At 37.5% G+C, this 23,561-nt stretch overlaps 1 long non-coding RNA gene across 3 annotated transcripts in view; it reads left to right on the top strand.

Moving 5' to 3' along the window:
* Nucleotides 1-23,561, top strand: part of LOC145523457 (uncharacterized) — a 245,234-nt gene that overhangs the window by 127,871 nt on the left and 93,802 nt on the right. The gene's annotated exons all lie outside the window — the stretch shown is intronic.

Genomic DNA, 23,561 nt, shown 5'->3' with positions numbered 1-23,561 from the left:
AGAGTCAGATATGACTTAGCAACTAATCAACACCAACAGGAAAACTAATACAACACATTCAGTGGCTCACAGCCCCTGAGACTGGATATCTTGTGAACAACAACAACAAAAGTATCCATTTAGATCCTCTGGCCATTTTTCAGTCAGACTGTTTTTTGTTTTTGTTTTTTGCCATTGAGTTGTATGAATTTCTTTTATTTTGGATATTAACCCTTTCTCAGATATATGGTTTACAAATTTTTTTTTCTTATTCCATAGGTTGCTTGGTAATTTTGATTGCTTCTTTTGCTGTGAAGATTTTTAGTTTGATGAAGTAGCAGTAGACCCACTTATTTATTTTTGCTATTGTTGATTGTACTTGGTGTGTCATATTCAAAAAATATATATATTGCCAAGACCAACGTCAAGAAGTTTTGCCTCTGTGTTTTCTTCTAGTACTTTTGTGGTTTCAGGTCTTTTATTCAATTGTTTAATCAATTTCAAGTTAATTTTTGTGAGTGGTATAAAAATAGAGATCCAGCTTTATTTTTCTGCATATGATTTGGTTTTTCTAACACCACTTAATGAGGAGAACATCCTTTCACAATTGAGTAGACTTGGCTCCCCTGACAAATATTACTTGATTGCATACATAAAGGTTGATTTCTGGGCTCTCAATTGTGTTCCATGGGTCTACGTGTCTATTTTTCTCCAGTTATATATTCTTTTGATTACTACATTTTTGTAATATCACTTTAAATTAGGAGGTGTGATGTATCAAGCTTTGGGCTTCTTTCACTGAGTTGCTTTAGCCATTCAGAGTCTTTTGTGGTTCCATACAAATTTTATAATTTTTTTTTTATTTCTGTAAAAAAAAAATGCCATTGGAATTTGGACAGGGATCTACTTAAATATATAGATGGCTTTGAATAGTATGGACATTTTAATAATATTAATTCTAATTCATGAATGTGGGATTCTTTCCATTTGTGTCTTCTTCAGTTTCTTTCATCATTGTCTTATAGTTTTCAGTGTTGACTGTCTTATATGAAGGAAGTCATTCTTTTACTTACTCTGTAGAGCCTATTTCAAGAGCTAAAAAGCATTTGTAAAAAGAGAGAGAAGTAACAAGACAGCATCACTTCAAAAAACAAAGAACAAAACAATAAGCTAGGTACCAAGAACTTCAGTACAAGTTTGATTTGATATTGTTACAATGGAACATTGTTGACTTGTTCACAAATTCAAGTTGAAAGACACACTAATTTTTTTTTAAATTGTGTGATATTAGCTGCAGGTTTTTTCCATAGACATTCTTTGTCAGGTTAAAGAACTTCCCATCTGTTCAAATTTACTGAGAAAAACAATTTTTTAAGCTCACAAACAGGTATTGAATTTTATTTTCAAAGGTTTTTTGCATATATTAAGATGGCCATATGCTTTTTACCCCTATTTTTTACTGTTAAAATAATGAAATGTTAAACTAATCTTGCATTCTTGGAATAAACCCCACTTAGTGATAATGTGTTTGCCTTTTTATATGTGCTGGGATTTCATTTGTAACATTCAGGGAATTTTGTGTCTGTGTTTTCGCTTCTTAAGATAAATGCTTATTGATTTTTCATTTGCTCTTCTTTTCTAATATATATTTAAATCTGTAAATGTCCCACTAGGAACTCCTTTATAATGATATGTCACATTTTCATTATTTTATCAGTTCAGTTCAGTTCAGTCGCTCAGTCGTGTCCAACTCTTTGCGACCCCATTATTTTATAGTCATTTCAAAATATTTTGTAATTTTCTTTTGATTTTCTCTTTCATCCATTGGTAGTTTAGAGTATTTTGCTTTAATATTAAGCATTTGGAGATTTTCTTTTTTTTAATCTATTACTGATTTACAGTTTAATTCAACTGTTGTCAGAGAATATTCTATGACTTCATCCTTAAAAGTTCTTGAACCTTCATTTATGTCACAGCATTTAGCCTATTTTGGTAAATATTAGTGATAAAGATTATTAATACCTTAAGTTTATAAAGATATATTTTATAATTTAGAATATGATTTTAGAATATTGTGCTCTTCAATTATGTTAAGTAGAAGATCAGTAAAAATATTTATGTGTGACATATGAGATAAGTGCTTTATACTATGAGCTAGAGAATGTCTCTCAGTCTCAGATAATTCTTTGTTTAGGTGGCAGTCCTGTACATTTAGCAGTATCCTTGTCTCTACTCATTGGGTCTGGAAGCAGTTTTCTGGTCCCGACTGTGACAATCAAAATTGCCTCTAGATACTGCCAAATGTTCACTGAGGGGAAAAATCACCTCCAGTTGAAAAGCACTGAACTATATAAAGAAACAAGTTTTTATAAAATCAGTGTACCTATGTAGATACATTTTTATTATAAAAAAGTCTGGATTTTACTATAAGAATATAGCTGCAAATTCAATAATAGTTACTATGTATGGTTGAAATAGCATATGACATCACTTATATGTGAAATCTAAATTATGATACAAATAAATTTATTTACAAAACAGAGACTCACAGACATAGAAAACAGATTTATGGTTACCAAAGTGGAAAAGGGACGAGTGAAGAAAAAGTTAGGAGTTTGGGATTAGTAGATACAAGCTATTATATGTAAATTAGATAAACAATAAGGTCCTACTGTATATAGCACAGGGAACTATATTCAGTATCCTATAATAAATCATAAGGGAAAAGAATGTGAAAAAGAATATACATTTATAAAACTGAATCACTTTGCCATACACCAGAAACTAACACAACATTGTAAATCAACTATACATCGATTAAAATGTTAAAAACAAATAAAATATAAATAAGAATGAAAAGAGAACATGTGATTCCTATTCAAAATGTAACACATGAAAATGATCCAAAAGCTGTGAAACATCGAGCAAATGCAAGGAATTCTTACGTGTCATAAGAATGGGAACCGTGTGATATACTTTACTCTATGTTCTATGCCTAGGCGGATATCACAATTCAATATGACACCATTTTCCCACTTTGTTGTTCAGTCACTAAGTCATGTCCGACTCTGTGACCCCGTGGACTGCAGCATGCCAGGCTTCCTTGTGCGTCACTGTCTCCCAGACTTTGCTCAAACTCATGTCCATTAAGTACGACATGAGTGATGCCATCCAGCCATCTCATCCTCCATCATCCCCTTCTCCTCCTGCCCTCAGCAGCATCAGGGTCTTTTCCAGTGAGTCTTCTCTTCTCATCAGGTGGCCAAAGTATTGGAGCTTCAGCTTCAGCAATAGTTCTTCCAGTGAATATTCAGGGTTCATTTCCTTTAGGCTTGACTGGTTTGATCTCCTTGCTATCCAAGGGACTCTCAAGAGTCTTCTCCAGCACCACAATTCAAAATCATGAGTTCTTCAGTATTCAGCCTTCTTTATGGTCCAGCTCTCACATCCGTACTTTCCCACTAAGCCTAGATATTTCCTCAGAATCCTTTTCAACAGAAGAATCAAGAAAGCTATCACCAATAGATCAGAGTGAGGAAGTTCTTTGCTATCCCTGGCGTATGGCCTTTAGATTCTTCTTTTTATATTCCATTGCCACTAATTTATTCAGTGATCTTCAAGAGGAATAAAGGGAAAAGGGCATCTAGGTACTCTCTCCAACAACAAGGTTCTCTGTTTGAGGATGCAAGGTGGACTGGCCACACTGGTATGATGGTATTTGTGAACCCTCTTCTGAACAGTGATACAGCTACTGCATCTGGGGATAAACTGACTTTTGAATATGAATCCACTCTTCTGGCTAAAGACTAAAATATTTTCCCAAATTCAAAAATAACCCTCCTAAATATGTGCATTGCAGATGCCAACCGTGGAAACATCTGTTTGTCTTAGTACAAGTGTTAATAGATTGTATAGTCAAGTATCACACAAACTCATCCATCTTAAAAATAAAATCAATAGCAAAATGTATGCAGACTCAGAGCACCTCCAACGGGAAGAAAGAAAATGATGGAAAAGTGATTCAGAGTTAATTGTATCTAGATAGCTTCCCCAGACAGAATGTCAGTTGCATGCAAGGAAGCAGTGGAAATAATGCCTTGATAAAAGAAAAGACACAAAGCAAAACATCCAAATTTCGCATCAAATCAGTGCAAAGTCTTTATTCAAGAATCACTGTAAAGCTGCATCCCTCCTCTTTATTATTTTGCTATGGACATTTTTCTTTTTTCATGAAATACAAGCCCAGAAAATAGTTTATATTTTGTCATGGAAATGACAAATTGATTAGAGCCTCAGAGTACTTCAGTGTTGTGAGGTAAAAGACAATTATGCATTATTCTGAAATAACTGTGTAACTAAGAATTGTGGGAGCAATACCTAAATGACTATGGAAAATAAACAGGGAGAATTGTGAACTTTTTAACACGGCGTTTCAGCCTGAGCTCAAGTTATAAATATCAGCAAATACTCTGCTGTGCTTCATTGCGTTCCTCTAGTGCAATTTGTTTAGTGCTTTGAGATATTAGACAGCCATATATTTTACTCTCACTGCTAGTAGCCAATTTGCAAGAAAGCAAGTAATATAAAAATGGCTATTTACTCTGTTACAAGTGGTACAGTCCATTATCACTCTTCACTGATGTTACAAGGATAGCAAATCAATAATCAGTTCTCATTCCCTAACTCAGTAAACCATCTGCTTCCATTATTGTAAACCATGTTCAGTTTGGATACAAACTTTACTGCTATGCTAGAAGCTGATTCATTGGATAAGGCCACAAACATCACCACAGGAAAATTATTTCTTAATTACCTTTCTCTGAAACTTAAATGGCTAAATGCTAGAGAATTCCTTTGCCATCGGAAAAACTAACATTACAAGACGTTGTAAATGTATCAGTGAAGACAAGGGCTTTGTCTAAAATGGCAAATGACTTAGTCCATCTCACATAGCTTTTTCTCAAATACAATTGCTCAAGTAAACCTTGGCTCTACACAGGAAGCCTCTACATGGGAAGTTAGACATTGCATCACAGCCTGTAGGACATTGCTTCCTGAGCAGCCATTGAGATTGAAACTGAGGATAATTATCAATTAGCTCCACCATGCCAACAACCTGTTTTCACTTACCAAACTCCCTTTAACTGCTTTTATAAAAACTTGCATGTCCTCTGAGCATCACATAGCCTAAACAATCAGGTATTTGCCCAAGTTATTTATTTTTTCCAGGAAGTCAGCTGTGTCTAGTTCAAACTCAAGCTAGTTAAGACCACTAACCCTCCCAAAGGGCATACATGAGGATCTACTCGGTAAGATTTTTATGTCAGAAGGCCCAAACCTCTGACATAACATCCATAGTGCGATTTTCTGAGCACGTGTACCATTAAGAAACCTGTATTTTAGTTGCATCTGTGCTGAACAACAATTACTTCACCTTTTCCTTCCCTCCAATCACCTTTCGCCACGCTCCCCACGCCTCATCTTTATCCCATAAGTATCCCAAGCCCTCCCCCTTCCAGGAAGCAGATCTGAGATTTGTTCTCCTGTCTCCTGGCTTGGCTACCTTGCAAACACACCTTTTCTCCACTGCAAACCTCAGCGCCTTGGCGACTGACTTGCCGCACTTTGGACACAGGAGCCTGTACACAAAGGAAAAGGAACAAGTACACGATTCTGAAACTGAGATGGGAATCACTGGATGAATTTCAGGTAAAACATTCAATGGCCCGGGATCCAAATGTATGAAATAATTTCTTTGTTTTTTATAACTCAGTTTAACTGATTCTAAGCCTCTATTCTGCTACAGAAAATGTCAACTAGGAACCTCAAGGAGATTCACTAAGTTCTGTTTTCTTAGACAATTCATGTTTTGAATTCTGTGGCACTCTCTCCTCCCAAGCCCCATTTTTCCCCCTTCCTCCTGCTGGGACTCACTACAAGTTCCGAAGAGGCTAACACCAATGTTGGAGAAGGGCATCTTTTCTAACCTTGTTACAGTGTGTTAACACCTTTTGAGACTCCACTGGCCCCATCTTGTCTCCAGCATGTCTCCCTCAGGCAAACAGTGTACAAAAATGGAGGTACAGAAGCACAGAGATGGGGCAAACTTTGTGACTTCTTGTCAAGTTCCGTGTTCTCGTTCAGGTTCTCCTTCTGGTCTGCAGGCTCCCTCTGGTAGCTAGCTATCTTCTGTACCTCTTTCCACATGTGTGAAAAGAATCATTTGCCCTTTTGTGTTCACTTTGGGACTTCGAGTGTGACTCCTGACACTTGTTTTTGTTTGTTTGTTTTTAATGCAAGTGCCTGACTTTGTCAAGGCTTCTATTTCAATGAGGCATTCCCTTCAAAGGTGGGGTCTCCAGCAAACATGTTTCCAGCCTTCCAACTAGATGAAGGGCCAGGCTACCTCCCCCCACTGAGGCTCCTTTGTTTTAGAGACCTTGGTTAATTTTCATAACTGACCATTTGGGCCATTTTTTCCTCTTTTTCCTCTTCCTGTATTTAAATTCCCACTCAGTAAAGAGCCCACAAAACCCTAGACCCTCACCCTTGGCCCCAGTCAAAGTAGAACTCTAGGCCTGTGTGCACTCTCTCTCCTCGCAACCTGTGAGGCTCCAGGTGTGCCCTGTAATTTCCAGGTCTTGTAAGTAATAAACCTTTGGTTTTTTTCAAAGTTCTCTGATGGTGATTGCTGAAGGGCGTGTTGCAATCATGATACGAATCACAAGGGCCAGTTCAAGCACAACACTGATTGTTGATAGGCTGAGACTAGTGCAAGACAGTACCGCAGGTGGATCCAGAGCAGAGCAAGCATGCATACTGCCCCTCCCATCCATAGCAGCCATCTCTGCTCTATTGTTTTCCCATTACTGTAGCACAAAGGGCATTGGTAAAGCTTCTGACTATCAGAATGCCAGACAGGACCAGGGAGGCAACAGGTCCTCTTTGCACTGATTCACTGCATTGATTCATGAGCTATCTTTGGAATATAGAGACAAACCAACAACTAGCCAGCAGTCATTTCTTACCAGTTGTGTCTCTACCCCTAGTTCATGGAATCTATCTCTGGGTTCGATAGCATGGAGCAGAAAGGGGGCAAAAACTGGTCTTAATGATAGGTAGGGCTTCCCTGGTGGCTCAGATAGTAAAGAATCTGCTGCAATGCAGGAGACTGGCATCCGATCCCTGGGTTGGGAAGATTCCCTGGAAAAGGGAATGGCAACCCACTCCAGTAATCTGGCCTGGAGAATTCCATGGACAGAGGAGCATGGTGGGCTGCAGATATGGGGTCACAAAGAGTCAGACACCACTGAGCAACCGGCACTTTGACTTTAATGATTTTGTACCCTAATACTTCCTGATTTATACCTGCTCAAGGATTTCAATTGTGGAAGTCAGTAATTTGAAATGTTTATTCTGTTTCCCACCATAACAATTCTCACATGATAGGTGCCCTTCTATCTAGTTGCATGAAGGAGTTTCACCTGGTATTTAGGTAGTGTAAGAAAGAACAGCTATTTAATACTTAGGCCCCTGCTTCAGACGGAGTTAAGTTTTAATTTGTCGCTTCTATGTGACATCTCAGAGCAAGGAAGTCCTATCTTACAGTTTCTATTAACTCAGCTAGAACCAAGTGATTGTTTATACTGTGTCCCTTATCAGACTGTAACTGCTTCAAGGACAAGCCTGCGTTTTTTTCCAGGGCTGCTTATTATCCCTTCATTTTTTGAAGGGATAATAAATGGTCTTTATTTAAAATAAACCTTACATACTGAAGACATCATAATATATAAATACATAGCTTAGACAATGATTATAGAATTAATACCTATGAAACCACTATCAGAATTACATTTCTCCATGTACCCTTCCTGCTTACAAGCACCTTTACTTTATAGAAATATTACCTTGATTTTTAATTATATTTAATTAAGTATACTGATATATGTAATAATTCTAGTTTTGAACTTTATGTAGAGGGAATCAAATTTATGTTTCTAAGATGAACTCAGTGTGCAGTTATGTTCATTCATTTATTTTTATGTACAGCATACTTTGTACAAATATACCACCTTTTTTATAATCTGCACTACTGTTAGATCTGTGGTGCATTTCCAATTTGGGAGTATTTTGAGCTGTGCTCCTATGAACATTCTTATATGTACAGGTATCTTGGTTCACATAAACACAAGTTTCTCTAGGTTAAACATCTGAGACTGAAATTCCTGGGTCATAGAATATACAGATGGTTAATTCTAGAGATAATGCCAAATAAATTTTTATACGGTTGTAAATATTTAGCCTTCGAACAGGAGTGTATGATTATTTCCACAACCCTAAACATCTGTTGCTATTTGTCTAGATTTGTCAGTTTGGTAGGGGTATAGTTATCATTCCTTGTGACTTTAATATGCAATTTCCTGGCTACAAATGAGGCTGAGCTTTCCTTTACATGCTATTGGTCTTGACTTTAGCCTTTGGTAAAATCCCTATTTAAGTTCAATTTTCTCTGGGGTATCTGTCTTTTTCTTAGTGGATTATAAAATGCTTTAATAAATTTTGAATTCATGCCCTTTGGTGATTACACGTGTTGCAAATATCTCCTTTCATCTTTTCACATTGTTATAGTGTCTTATGATGAAGAATAATTTTACTTTTAATGAAAAATTGTATTCATTTCTACTCTGTGCTTAGTGCTTTTTGTAGCTTGTCTCCACAAATTATGAAGATAGTCTCACATGTTCATAATCAAATTTTTGATCTAACTGGAATTTTTGTGTATGATATAGTGAATCAACTTTTTCTTTTTCACTTAATACCCAATTCCTTCAGTGCTATTTATTGAAAAGTCATCTCTTTCCTATTGCTCTGCATTATCACTTTCATTAAAATTTGAAACCATATATGGGTGGCTGTTTCTGGGCGTGTTATTTTTATCTGTTGGTTTATTTGCCAGTATCACACTATCTTAACTGCTATTTCTTTATGGTAATTTATGACATTTGACAGAACAGTTCTTTTACCTTATCATTTTCCTCAGATGTATCTTTATTATAGAAAATCATAGAATCATTTTGCAAACATACTAAAACATTTTTGGGGGGTTTTGTTTGTAATACTATTGTACCCTTATACAAATAAGGGGCAAAAATGATAATTTTAAAATATTGACTCTTCATATGCTTGAATAGTACTTCTCTCACTTTGTGTTTATTTTTTTCAGTAAAATGTATTATTCCACCTTAGAGGAATTCCATAATTTTTGGTAGGCTTAGTACCAGATACTGTATAGATTTTGATGGTGCTGTCACACTTTGTTTAGTTTTTTTTTATCCTGTTTGTGACTGGAAAGTAGTATTAAATTTATCTATATTGATTTCGTAAACAACAATTTTTGCATAACTCATAATAATTTAAACCATATAGTCTAATAATTTATAATTCACCACAGAGTCTTTAATTTGCCTCTTCTAATAATTCTTCTACTTGGATTTTCAACACAATTATATCAATTAAAATTTTGATAAATTTGATAAATTTTTGAATTCTTATAGTTTTAGTATCATTTACATCCTAGTTTGAGGTTAAGATTTAAATATAAAGCTAAGTAGATGTAATGGTGAACATCATCACTTTGAGAACGGTTCCAGAAAGAAACTTTTAATGCTTCATCATTTAATATTGTTTGCTGTAGTTTGTTTATAGATACATTTTGTCAAATCAATGAAATTCCCTTTTATTGTTTGTTTGATATTATCTTTTAATATGAATGGATCTTGAATATGGTAGAATCTTTCTACCTCTGTTGAGATATTGAGATTATTTTTTCTTCTTTAATCTGTAAATAAGATGAATTATACCAATTTATGTGCTGTAGTTAAATCTGTTTTCATTCTTGAGATATTTAATCTGGGATAAGAAGTATTTTCACATATTTTAAAATTCAGTTTTCTAATATCGTGCTTGGGATTGGTTATGAGTGATTGTAATGGAAAAAACAGTTTTTCTTCCGGTGAATCCTTCTCCTGTGAGTGTCCTTTATTATTTACACAGAATACTTCTGATACCTCTGGTTGCCAAACATGTGGAGGTTTTCCCCCCACAGCAAGTGATTCTCCATGACACCAGTTGAGTGTCCTACAGTTTAACTCCATGTTGACACTGTCTTCTTGGAGATAGTGTTAGATCACACAGGCTAGGGGCTCAGTCCCACAAGACTGCTATTACTCAATTCAGATGCCAATCACAAGCAGGTCCCCAGTTTACCCACAACTTCTGTCCAGTTGGCTATAAATTGGAGGTCTCTATGACCCCCACCTTAGCTCAGTTAGTTTGTTAGAGTGGCCCACGGAACTCAGGGAAACACTTACTTTTGCCACTTTATTAAAGGATATGATAAAGAATACAGATAAAGATGAAGAGATACATAGGGTGAAGTCTGGAGAGTCCTGGGTGCAGGAGCTTCCATCCTGATAGAGTTGGGGTGCAACAACCTCCCAGGGTGGGTGTATTTACTAGCCTGAAAACAACTGAAATCTCATACGATTGGGATGTTGTGGATGCTTCCTCAAATAGGTATAATCAATTATTAACTCCATTTCTAGCCTCTCCCTGGAATATGGGGGGGATTGGGTTAACCTAGAGTTAATTTCTGAGAAGTATTTGAGGGTGCATTTACATTTTTAAATGAAGCACAAGCTGGAATCAAGATTTCTGGGAGAAATATCAATAATCTCAGATATGCAGATGATACCACCCTTACGGCAGAAAGTGAAGAAGAATTAAAGAGCCTCTTGATGAAAGTGAAAGAGGAGAGTGAAAAAGTTGGCTTAAAGCTCAACATTCAGAAAACTAAGATCATGGCATCTGGTCCCATCACTTCATGGAAATAGATGGGGAAACAGTGGAAACAGTGTCAGACTTTATTTTTTGGGCTCCAAAATCACTGCAGATGGTGACTGCGGCCATGAAATTAAAAGACACTTGTTCCTTGGAAGTAAAGTTGTGACTAACCTAGACAGCATATTAAAAAGCAGAAACATTACTTTGCCAACAAAGATCTGTCTAGTCAAGGCTATGGTTTTTCCAGTAGTCATGTATGGATGTGAGAGTTGGACTATAAAGAAAGCTGAGTGCCAAAGAATTGATGCTTTTGAACTGTGGTGTTGGAGAAGACTCTTGAGAGTCCCTTGGACTGCAAGGAGATCCAACCAGTCCATACTGAAGGAAATCAGTCCTGAATATTCATTGGAAGGACTGATGTTGAAGCTGAAACTCCAGTATTTTGGCCACCTAATGCGAAGAGCTGACTCATTTGAAGAGACCCTGATGCTGGGAAAGATTGAAGGCGGGAAAAGAAGGGGATGACAGAGGATGAGATGGTTGGATGGCATCACTGAGTTGATGGACATGAGTTTGAGTAAGCTCTGGGAGTTGGTGATGGACGGGAAAGCCTGGCATGCTGCAGTCCATGGGGTCACAAAGAGTCAGACACGACTGAGCTACTAAATTGAACTGAAAGTATTCAGATTCTCTACATTTGCCAATTTTGATAAGTCATATTTATTAGTTTATAAGTACTTTTAATATCTTTTTTTCTTTTTGGACTGAAGTCTCTTCTGTGATGTTACTTTTTTTCTCTTTTGGTGATGATTATATGCGCTTCTTCTCTTGTCCCTTGCATCTTGGTAAATCTCATCAGATGTTTGATAGTTCACTAGTCTTTCCAAAGGATTATTGTCTTGTTAATCCTTTCTCTTAAATGTTGGCTTCGTTTTCATTTTTTTCAGTTTTAAAAAATTATTTCGTTTTAATTTTCACAGTCTTTCATATCTTTTTCTAACTTCATGGTTTGGGTTCTTATCAAATTTAATCTTCTTTCTAATGTATACATTCTTTCTGGAGTTATTTCTCCACTGATCTCCAGTAGCATATTGGGCACTTACTGACCTGGGGAGTTCTTCTTTCAGTGTCCTATCTTTTTGCCTTTTCATACTGTTCATGGGGTTCTCAAGGCAAGAATACTGAAGTGGTTTGCCATGCCCTTCTCCAGTGGACCACATTCTGTCAGACCTCTCCACCATGACCCATCTGTCTTGGGTGGCCCCACATGGCGTGGCTTAGTTTCATTGAGATAGACAAGGCTGTGGTCCGTGTGATCAGATTAGCTAGTTTTCTGTAATTATGGTTTTTCCAGTGGTCATGTATGGATGTGAGAGTTGGATGGTGAAGAAATCTGAGCGCCGCAAAATTGATGCTTTTGAACTGTGGTGTTGGAGAAGACTCTTGAGAGTCCCTTGGACTGCAAGGAGATCCAATCAATCCATCCTAAAGGAGATCAATCCTGGGTGTTCACTGGAAGGACTGATGTTGAAGCTGAAACTCCGATACTTTGGCCACCTCCTGTAAAGAGTTGACTCATTGGAAAAGACCCTAATGCTGGGTAGGATTGGGGGCAGGAGGAGAAGGGGACGACAGAGGATGAGATGGTTGGATGACATCACCGACTCGATGGACATGGGTTTGGGTAGACTCCAGGAGTTGGCGATGGGCAGAGAGGCCTGGCGTGCTGCAATTCATGGGGTCGCAAAGAGTCGGACAGGACTGAGCGACTGAACTGAATGTATACATATGTGATTATATTGATAATTTCCTTTCTACCGAACTCTTACAGCCTATAAATCTTAACATGCAGTATTATTTAGTTCAAAATATATTCTACTATATTTGGGGTTACAAAGGGTTGGACACAACTGAGCCACTGAACAACAAGAACAGCAGTCTTCTAATATGCACTGCTATCCATTCTGGTAATAAGATTTTCTTATTTTGACCCACATGCTATTTAGAAATATTCCTTAACTTAGACACATAGTAATTTAAAAAACTTGATTTCAAACCTACATGGTATTCCAACAATATATCAAATATAAACCCAATATTTTTTAAATTGGATTTAATTGGTTTATAATGTTGTGTTAGTTTCATCTGTAGAGCAAAAGTGAATCAGCTGTACACATACATAGATCCCCTTTTTTTTGAATTTCCTTCCCATTTAGATCACCATGAAAGGTTCTCATTGGTTATCTATTTTTATACATAATAGTGTATATACATTAATACCATTCTCCCAATTCATTCCACTCCCCCTTCAGTATCCCTACATCCATTCTCTACATCTGTGTTTTCATCTCTGCTTTGCAAATAAGTTCATCTGTATTGTTTTCCTAGATTCCACATATAAGTGATATTATACAATATTTGTTTTCCTAAACTCACCCTATATGACAGTCTCTAGGTCACAGATATTTGGGTTGCTTCCATGTCCTGGCTACTGTCAACAGTATTTTAGTTTTTCTTAAGGAGCCTCCATACTGTTCTTCATAGTGGCTGTATCAATTTACATTCCCACCAACAGTGCAAGAGGGTTTCATTTTCTCCACAGCCGCTTCAGCATATATTGTTTGTGGCTATTTTGGATCATGGTCATTCTGACTGGGATGAAATGATACCTGCTTGTAGTTTTGATTTGCATTTCTCTAATTATTAGTGATACTGAACATCTTTTCATGTGCGCATTGGCCATTTGTATGTTTTCTTTGGAGAAATGTCTATTTAAGTCTTCTGCCCATTTTTTGATTGGATCTTTTGTTGTTGACATTGAAGTACATGAGCTGCTTGCATATTTGCAGGATAAATTCCTTGTTGCTTCATTTGCAAATATTTTTCCCATCCTGAGGGCTGTTTTTCTTCTTGGTTATAGCTTCCAATAAGTTGTGCTGAGAAAACTGGACAGTTGTGTAAAAGAATGAAGTTAGAACACTCCCTAACACCATACAATAAATAAACTGAAAATGGAATAAGGACCTAAATGTAAGGCCAGATACTGTAAAACTCTTAGAGGGAAATACAGGCAGAACACTCTTTGCATAAATCATTGCAAAAGCATTTTTTACCCCTATCCTAGAGTAATGATAGGAGACCTAAACAGACATACAGATGGCCAATAAACACATGAAAAGATGCTCAACATCACTCATTATTAGAGAAATGCAGATCAAAACTATAATGAGGTGTCATCCCATACCAGTGAGAATGGCCATCATCAAAAAAATCTACAAACAATAAATGCTGGAGAGGATATGGAGAAAAGGAACCCTCCTGCACTGTTTATGGACATGTAAACTGATACAGCCTTTATGGAAAACAGTATGAAGATGCTTTAAAAAACTAAGGATCAATCTAGTTTTGATCCAGCAACCATTTGACCCAGCAATCCCACTACTGGACATATACCTTGAGCAAACCACAATTCTAAAAGGCACGTGTACCCCAACGTTCATTGCAGCACAATTTACAATATCCAGGATATGGAAGCAACCTAAATGTCCATTAACAACTAAAGGGATAAAGAAATTGTAGTACATTTATACAATGGAATATTACTCAGTCATAAAAAGGAATGGATTTGAGTTAGTTTTGGTGAGGTGGATGGACCTAGAGACTCTTATGCAGAGTGAAGTAATTCAGAAGGGGATAAACAAATATGGTTTATTAATGCATATACATGGAATCTAGAAAAATGCTACTGATGAACCTAGTAGAGAATGACTTGGGGACACAGGGGGAAAGGTGAGGGCGGGATGAATTGAGGAAGTGACATTGACATATATACACTATCATGTGTAAAATAAGTTAGCAGGAAGTTACTAAATAACACACAGAGCCCAGTATGATGCTCTGTGATGACCTAGAGGGGTGGAATGGGAGGGAACATGAGGGGGAGGGAGGCTCAGGAGGGAAGGGAGATATACATACAATTATGACTGATGCATGTTGTATGGCAGAAATCAACACTAAATTGTAAAGCACTTTTATACCAATTAAAAAAAAAGAAAAAATAAATTGAACCTAATTAAACTTAAAGCCAATCGTTAAAAAAAAAAAGCTTTTGTGTTATGGACCAGCATATGGCCAATTTTTATAAATACTGTGTGTGCTTGAAACGAATTTGTGTTAGAGGTTTAGGTATCCAATGTTCTATATACTTATTTTATTGAAACAACTTCAATTTGTTTCTGTCCCACAAGTTTTATACTTGTTGCATTCACTTTGAAGGCTCTTCCCCATATGTTTACTTTACCAACTAGGGGCTTTCCAAGTGGCATAAGTGGTAAAGAATCTGCCGGTCAATGCAGGAGACATTAGAAATGCAGGTTTGATCCCTGGGTCAGTAAGATCCCCTGGAGGAGGGCATGGCAACCTACTCCAGTATTCTTGCCTAGAGACTCCCATGGACAGAGGAGCCTGGAGGGCTACAGTCCATGGGGCCGCAGAGTCAGAAATGATTGAGCATGCACACACTGTGCTAGAAACTATGCTTACTACTTTCAGACCTATTCTTACAGATTCTCCTCTTAGACTTTCCCTCCTGACCCTATTCCAAAACAGGCTTCATTTCTCACTTCCTTTACCCTGAGCTATTTTCCTTAAAGCACTTATCTCTGCCTGACATTAAATAATGTATCTATTTGTTTTATTATCTCCCTAACTATAATATAAACACCTTGAGGCAAGAACTTTCTGACTTATTTACCATTCTATCCCTAATACTTGAAGAGTGCCACACAATAAGTGCTTAATAAATGTTTTGCATGATTAAGTGAATGAATTTAAAATAGTACTCAACACAGACCTTGACAAGCATATATAAAAGCATCATTTACCCTGCTGTGTTCCTTCAATAGAATTGGCAGTGCCCATAATGGCACCCCACTCGAGTACTCTTGCCTGGAAAATCCCAATGGACGGAGGAGCCTGGTGGGCTGCAGTTCATGGGGACGCTAGGGGTCGGACATGACTGAGCGACTTCGCTTTCACTTTTCACTTTCACGCATTGGAGAAGGAAATGGCAACCCACTCCAGTGTTCTTGCCTGGAGAATCTCAGGGACGGCAGAGCCTGGTGGGCTGCCGTCTATGGGGTCACACAGAGTCGGACACGACTGAAGCGACTTAGCAATAGCAGTAGCAGCAGCATATAGGTAACTGGTAAGCTTAAAACACAAGGAAGCATGGAGGAAAAAATGGAAAACAAAACAACCCTGTCATCAGTTCAGTTTCAGTCCAGTAGCTCAGTCGTGTCCAACTCTTTGCGACCCCATGGACTGCAGTACTCCAGGCTTCCCTGTCCATCACCATCTCTCAGAGATTGCTCAAACTCATGTCCATCGAGTCAGTGATGGCCAAAGTATTCGAGTTTCAGCTTCAGCATCAGTCCTTCCAATGAACACCCAGGACTGATTTCCTTTAGGATGGACTGGTTGGATCTCATTGCAGTCCAAGGGACTCTCAAGATTCTCCTCCAACACCACAGTTCAAAGGCATTCATTCTTCGGTGCTCAGCTTTCTTTATACTCCAACTCTCACACCCACACGTGACTACTGGAAAAACCATAGCTTTGACCAGACTGACCTTTGTTGGCAAAGAAATGTCTCTGCTTTTTAATATGCTGTCTAGGTTGGTCATAGCTTTTCTTCCAAGGAGCAAGCATCTCTTAATTTCATGGCTGCAGTCACCATCTGCAGTGGTTTTGGAGCCCAAAATAATAAAAGTCTGTCACTGTTTCCATCGTTTCCCCATCTATATGCCATGAAATGATGGGACCAATCCTGTTATAGACCAGCCCAAAGCAGGTGCTCAATTAATATTTACTTTATGAATTAAATTGAAAATAAAGAATGAAAAGAGGAAAGAAGGAGAAAAGTAGAGATCTAGTTGTAAATTAAACAAAGGATGACACTAATAGACAAAATGTGTCTCTACTCTTGCCTTTACTTTTTTGGTGAATCACCTGGCGGCTTCTACCTACTTGCTACTTCCCAAGACAGAAGGAATTACTAATATGATTAGTTGGTATGGAAAGAAGCTGAGCATATGCAAAGCTCAACCCCTTCCTTCTTCCTTGAGTTTTGGAACTAGTCTACCCCGATCCTTCATGTATTAAATTTCACAGGGGTAAGCACTCTTTTTTTGGGAATTCTGTTATTATCTATTTAATTCTGAAAATCAATTTTATGAAGTCCACTCTTACTATGCCCTCAAGTGACATTCTGCAAACAGTTCTATTCATAATCATGTAACTTTTTTTGTTTTTAAAGTTTGCTTCTTTCCTATTGCTTAATTGCTTCTAAAGAAAGGCTGAGAACAGGTGTGTCCATTTATTAGGACTACCTGTATTATGTTCTCATTATGTGTTATTAATATTAAGGTATCTCTTTCAAGTAAGACTTTCACAATGACAGAGATTATAGATTTCCATGAAAACAAAAGCAGACTGAGACAACTGAGGGAGGAAAGGAAAATAGGTTCTGATTTCAGAAATTCAGCACATGTTTTATGCAAGCTTTTTCTCGTTCCTTTATTCAATAATGTTCAAACATCCTGAAGCTGTTTGTGTAGGCAAAATGAAGTATAGAGATGCAACAATTGCTCAACAAATCTAGACTTGTAGGGAAACAACAATGCCGTACTAAGTATATGGTAAGGGTTTACTGGAACAAATCACTGTTCATGTTTGTATTCAGGTTATCTTTAAAATTAACCTATTTTCTTAAGTGTGGGATCCTTCATAGAGGCTTCTGACCAACTGGATTGGAGGCAATTCTAATGAACTCAAAGCCATTAAAGACATGGTGGTCAATAACAGTTTGGAGGAACACAACTTAAAAGATCCTGGAAATAAAATTAGGATAGTATCAGGTCATAGACCTGGGTAATGCAATGCTAATGAAGAAGTTTGGGAGGAGGGCTACTTCATGTGTGTATGTGTGGTGTGTGTGTGTATACACACATATTTTAATTTTCATTGAAATATTGTTGATTTATAATGTGTTAGTTTCAGGTGTACATCAAAGCGATTCAGTTATATATATGTTTGTGTGTATACCCTCTGACCTACTTCACCTAGTATGATCTCTAGGTCCATCCATGTTGCTGCAAATAGCATTATTTTATTCTTTTTTATAGCTGAATGATATTCCATTTCATATATGTGCTGTGCTGTGGTTAGTTGCTCTGTTATGTCCAACTCTTTGGAGGCTGCCAGGCTCCTCTGTCCATGGGGACTCTGCAAGCAAGAATACAGAGTGGGTTGCCATGCCCTCCTCTAGGGATCTTCCTAACCCAGGGATCGAACCCAGGTCTCCTGCATTGCAGGTGGATTCTTTACCATCTGAGCTACCAGGGAATCCCATGCATATATGTACCACATCTTATTTATCTATTCCTCTGTTTATGGACACTTAAGTTGCCTCCATGTCCTGGGTATTGTAAATAGAGCTGCAGTGAACATTCAAGTGAATGTATCTTTTTGGATTATGCTTTTACTCTAGATAACTGCCCAGGCATGGGACTGTTGAATCATATGATATTTCTATTTTTAGTGGTTTAAGGAAACTCTGTATTGTTCTATATAATGGTTGTGCCAATTTACAATCACATCAGCAGTGTAGAAAGGTTCCTTTTCTCCAGCATTTATTATTGGTGGATTTTTTGATGTTGGTCATTCTGGCCAATGTGAGGTGATACCTCCTTCTAGTTTTGATTTGTATTTCTCTAATAATTAGTGACGTTAAACAACTTTTTATGTGCTTGTTGACGATTTATATGTCTTCTTTAGACAGAATGTTTATTTATATCTTCTGCCCATTTTTTGATTGGGTTGTTTGTTTTTGATATTGAGCTATATGAGATATTTATTTATTTTGGAAATTAATCCCTTAGTTGTAATAGTTGGAAATATTTTGTTTTGAAGACAATGAAAAGTTGTCTTTTTGCATACTGTGCAAAAGTTTTTAAGTTTAATTAGGTCCAATTTATGTAATTTTTATTTCCAATACCCTAGGAGATGGGTCCAAAAAAATAGTGCTGCAATTTATGCCAAAGGGTATTGACTGTTTTCTTCTAGTAATGTAATGGTATCCAGTCTTACATTTAGGTCTTTCATACATTTTGAGTTTATTTTTGTGTATGGTGTTAGTGTTCTAAGTTCATTCTTTTACACGTAGCTGCCTAGTTTTCCCAGCACCACTTATTGAAGAGACTGTCTTCTCTGCATTGTATTTCTTGCATCCTTTGTAGTAGATTAATTATTAGTTAATTAATATTAATTTATTTCTGGGCTTACTATCTTGTTCCATTGACTTATATATCTGTTTTTGTGCTATACCACATGATTTAAAGTCCTGTAGCTTTGTAGTACAGTTTGAAGTCAAGGAACCTGATTCCTCTAGTTCCATCTTCTTTCTCGAAATTTATTTGGCTATTTGAAGAATTTCATGTTTCCATACAAAGTTTAAAAATTTTGTTCTAGTTCTGTGAAAAATACCATTGGCAGTTTGATAGACATTTCATTGTGTCTGTAGATTGCCTTGGGTAGTATGGTCATTTTAAAAATATTGATTCTTCCAATCCAAGAATGTGGCATATCTTTTCCTCTAATTAAGTCATCTTCAATTTCAACAACTTCATATAGTTTTCAAAGTACAGGTTTTTTGCCTCCTAAGGTAAGTTTATTCCTAACTCTCTTATCCTTTTTGATCAAGTGTTTGTGGTTTGTTTTGTGGGGATTTTCTTTTTTTGCTTGTTTTTGAATCAGAACGTTTAGTGAAAGCAACACCCACAGTTGAAATCAAAAGTGTAAATGTAGCCAAATACTAAATTTTTCAGGGGAAGAATAAATGGACTCTTCTTCTGAGTCTTATTTCAGACATCTTAGGGGTCTTTTTAGTAACTTCAGAAATTCTTCAAGAAGCTATCTATGTCTAAATGTTTCAGCATACTGTCAATCCTTTAATAGCACATACTATTAAATCTTGCTCATGAACCATATTTTTTTCACTTGGAGCTGTCCATATGAAATGGTGCATGAGTTGTCATTTTGTTTCAATATGACAAAATATAAATCAATTCTACAATGAATAGTAATGCCCTTTGGGAGCCAACTTTAGAAATTTTGGGGGATATATATAAGAAAGTTAATGACACAATATTTCAAGCTGTGGCATTGAAAGTAAGACCTAACTTTCTTAGGTCATTAAGTTCCAATAAAGATATCATCTCTTTATCTTCCTAACTTATATCCATGCCAAATGTTACTAGTGGCTATTGAAGGAAATGATGAACTTGTTTCTTTCTTGTACATATCCGTACCCTGTCACCAACCATATTTTCAAAAATAGATGCTTGATTTTTACCATTACTGAGTAGGCCATATCTATGGTTTGATTGAGAAAATGGGCCCCTGGGGCAAGCTGGTTAATTAGCAATTTGGGGAACCAGCCATGCACTGGTTTGGTCTCCCATTCCTTTTCAGTCCTTCTCCTGTTTTACTATTTTTTTCTGAATGTCCTTTTCCCTCTGACTTATACGTAAGATGGATTAAAGAGGGGAGTCAGAAGACCAGACAGTGGTGGGGAGAGGGGAGGGACTCAAGGCTATTTCTCTTAACTTCCTACCTTGGACAATGTCTTCAGCAGTGCCTGTGTTTTCTGCGATGCCAACTCTCAGTAGGAGGGCTGGTCTCTATTTCAACAGGGTAGTCCCAGCTTTTTTTCTAGTTTCTGACAGTTGATCCTGGTTCTGATTTTTGTACTTTGGTAACACCACTTTCTCTTGTTATCCCTCCCAATATTTCTAGCCGCTGCTAATTGATTTGATTTCCTCTGCTTAGCTTCAGAACTCCTCAAATACATGTGTAACTAATACCCTGTATTAAATTCTCTCTGCTTGAAATATCTAAAGTGGTTCTTTTCTTTTTTCCTCTCTGCACCTCTACTGAAACATTTAGAGAACAGATGAAATGAAGCTGAGTAACATAGTGGAAAAATAATAGAGGTGAGAAGAAACATACTTGAAAAAATGTTTTCTAGTGTTGGAGGAGGCAAATCATAACCATCCTGATTGGTCAGTTGAAATTTTAACTCCTCTAATAAATTTAAGTCCCAGCTCTGCCTCTTAGGACCCCTGCAATCTTAGGCATATTACTTAACTTCTCTCGGTTTCAGTTCCCACTTTACTGAAATAGTGTTGCCATTGCATGGACTTATTGTGAACATCAAGGAAATTACTAGCAATTCCTAGTTCATAGCAAGTCATTAAAAATGTTATAATAAGCCCTCTACTATTTTTTAGTGTTGTGGTGATACTTAGGAGTTTCATCCTTACTTTTGGCATACTTAAGCTCTCAGTTCAGTCACTCAGTTGCGTCTGACTCTTTGGGACCCCATGGACTGCAGCACACCAGGCTTCCCTGTTCATCACCAACTCCTGGAGCATGCTCAAACTCACGCGAATTGAGTCGGTGATGCCATTCAACCATCTCACTCTCTGTCGTCCCCTTCTCCTCCCACCTTAAATCTTTCCCAGCACCAGGGTCTTTTCCAGTGAGTCAGTTCTTCGCATCAGGTGGCCAAAGTATTGGAATTTCAGCTTCAGCATCAGTCGTTCCAATGAATATTCAGGACTGATTTCCTTTAAGATGGACTAGTTGGATCTCCTTGCAGTCCAAGGGACTCTCAAGAGTCCTCTCCAACACTGCAGTTCAAAAACAGCAATTCTTCGGTGCTCAGTTTTGTAGCTTACGGTACAATTCTCATATCCTTACATGACTACTGGAGAAATCATAGCTTGGACTAGATGGACCTTGGTTGGCAAAGAAATGTCTCTGCTTTTTAATATGCTGTCTAGGTTGGTCATAGCTTTTCCTCCAAGGAACAAGTGTCTTTTAATTTCATGGCTGCAGTCACCATCTGCAGTGGTTTTGGAGCCCCCCCAAAAAGTCTGTCACTGTTTCCATTGGTTCCCCATCTATTTGCCTTGAAGTGATGAAACTGGATGCCATGATATTAATTTTTTAAATGTTGAATTTTTAGCTATTTTCACTCTCCTCTTTCACTTTCATCAAGAGGCTCTTTGGTTCTTCTTCACTTTCTGCCATAAGTGTGGTGACAACTGTGTATCTGAGGTTATTGATATTTCTCCCAGCAATCTTGATTCCAGCTGGTGCTTCATTCAGCCCAGCATTTTGCGTGATGTACTCTGCATATAAGTTAAATACCAGGGTGACAATATACAGCCTTGCACTCCTTTCCTGATTTGGAACCAGTCTGTTCTTCCATGTCCAGTTCTAACTGTTGCTTCTTGACCTGCATACAGATTTCTCAAGAGGGAGGTAGGGTGATCTGGTATTCCCATCTCTTGAAGAATTTTCCACAGTTTATTGTGATCCACACAGTCAAAGGCTTTGGCATCGTCAATAAAGCAGAAATAGGTGTTCTTCTGGAACTTTCCTGCTTTTTCAATGATCCAACAGATGTTGGCAATTTGATTCTGGTTCCTCTGCCTTTTCTAAATCCAATTTGAATGTCTGGAAGTTCACAGTTATTGTACTGTTGAAGCTTGGCTTGAAGGATTTTGAGCATTACTTTGCTAGCATGTGAGATGAGTGCAATTGTGTGATAGTGTGAACATCTTTGGCATTGCCTTTCTTTGGAACTCGAAAGAAAACTAACCTTTTCCCATCCTGTGGCTGCTGCTGAGTTTTCCAAATTTGCTGGCATATTGAGTGCAGCACTTTCACAGCATCATCTTTTAGGATTTGAAATAGCTCAACTGGAATTCCATCACCTGCACTAGCTTTGTTCATAGTGATGCTTCCTAAGGCCCACTTGACTTCCCACCCCAGGATGTCTGGCTCTACATGAGTGATCACACCATCATGGTTATCCAGGTCATGAAGATCTTTTTTGTATATTTCTTCTGTGTATTCTTGCCACCTCGTTTTAATATCTTCTGCTTCTTTAGGTCCATACCATTTCTGTCCTTTATTGTGCCCATTTTTGCATGAAATGTTCCCTTGGTATCTCTAATTTTCTTAAAGAGATCTCTAGACTTTCCCAGTCTATTGTTTTACTCTCTTTCTTTGCACTGATCACTGAGGAAGGCTTTCTTATCTCTCCTTGCTATTCTTTGGAACTCTGCATTCAAATGGGTGTATCTTTCCTTTTCTCCTTTGCCTTTAGCTTCTCTTCTTTCTCAGCTCTTTGTAGGGCCTCCTCAGACAACCATTTTGCCTTTTTGCATTTCATTTCTTGGGGATGGTCTTGATCACTGCCTCCTGTAAAATGTCATAAACCTCCGTCAATAGTTCTTCAGGCACTCTGTCTTTCATATGTAATCCCTTGAATCTATTTGTCACTTCCACAGTATAATTGTAAGGGATTTGATTTAGGTCATACCTGAATGGTCTAGTGGTTTTCCCTATTTTCTTCAATTTAAGTCTGAATTTGGCAATAAGGAGTTCATGATCTGAGCCACAGTCAGCTCTTGCTCTTGTTTTTGCTGACTATATAGAGCTTCTCCACCTTTGGCTGCAAAGAATGTAATCAATCTGATTTCAGTATTGACCATCTGGTGATGTCCATATGTAGAGTCTTCCCTTGTGTTGTTGGAAGAGTGTGTTTGCTATGACCAGTGTGTTTTCTTGGCAAAAGTCTATCAGCCTTTGCCCTCCTTCAGTTTGTA

The sequence above is a fragment of the Giraffa tippelskirchi genome, chromosome 10, assembly GCF_054371585.1.
Source record: "Giraffa tippelskirchi isolate mGirTip1 chromosome 10, T2T-mGirTip1v1.2.pri, whole genome shotgun sequence".
NCBI classification, from domain to species: Eukaryota; Metazoa; Chordata; class Mammalia; order Artiodactyla; family Giraffidae; genus Giraffa; species Giraffa tippelskirchi.
The sequence above is the reverse complement of the archived record's forward strand: the minus strand, read 5'-3'. Positions and strand labels throughout refer to the sequence as shown.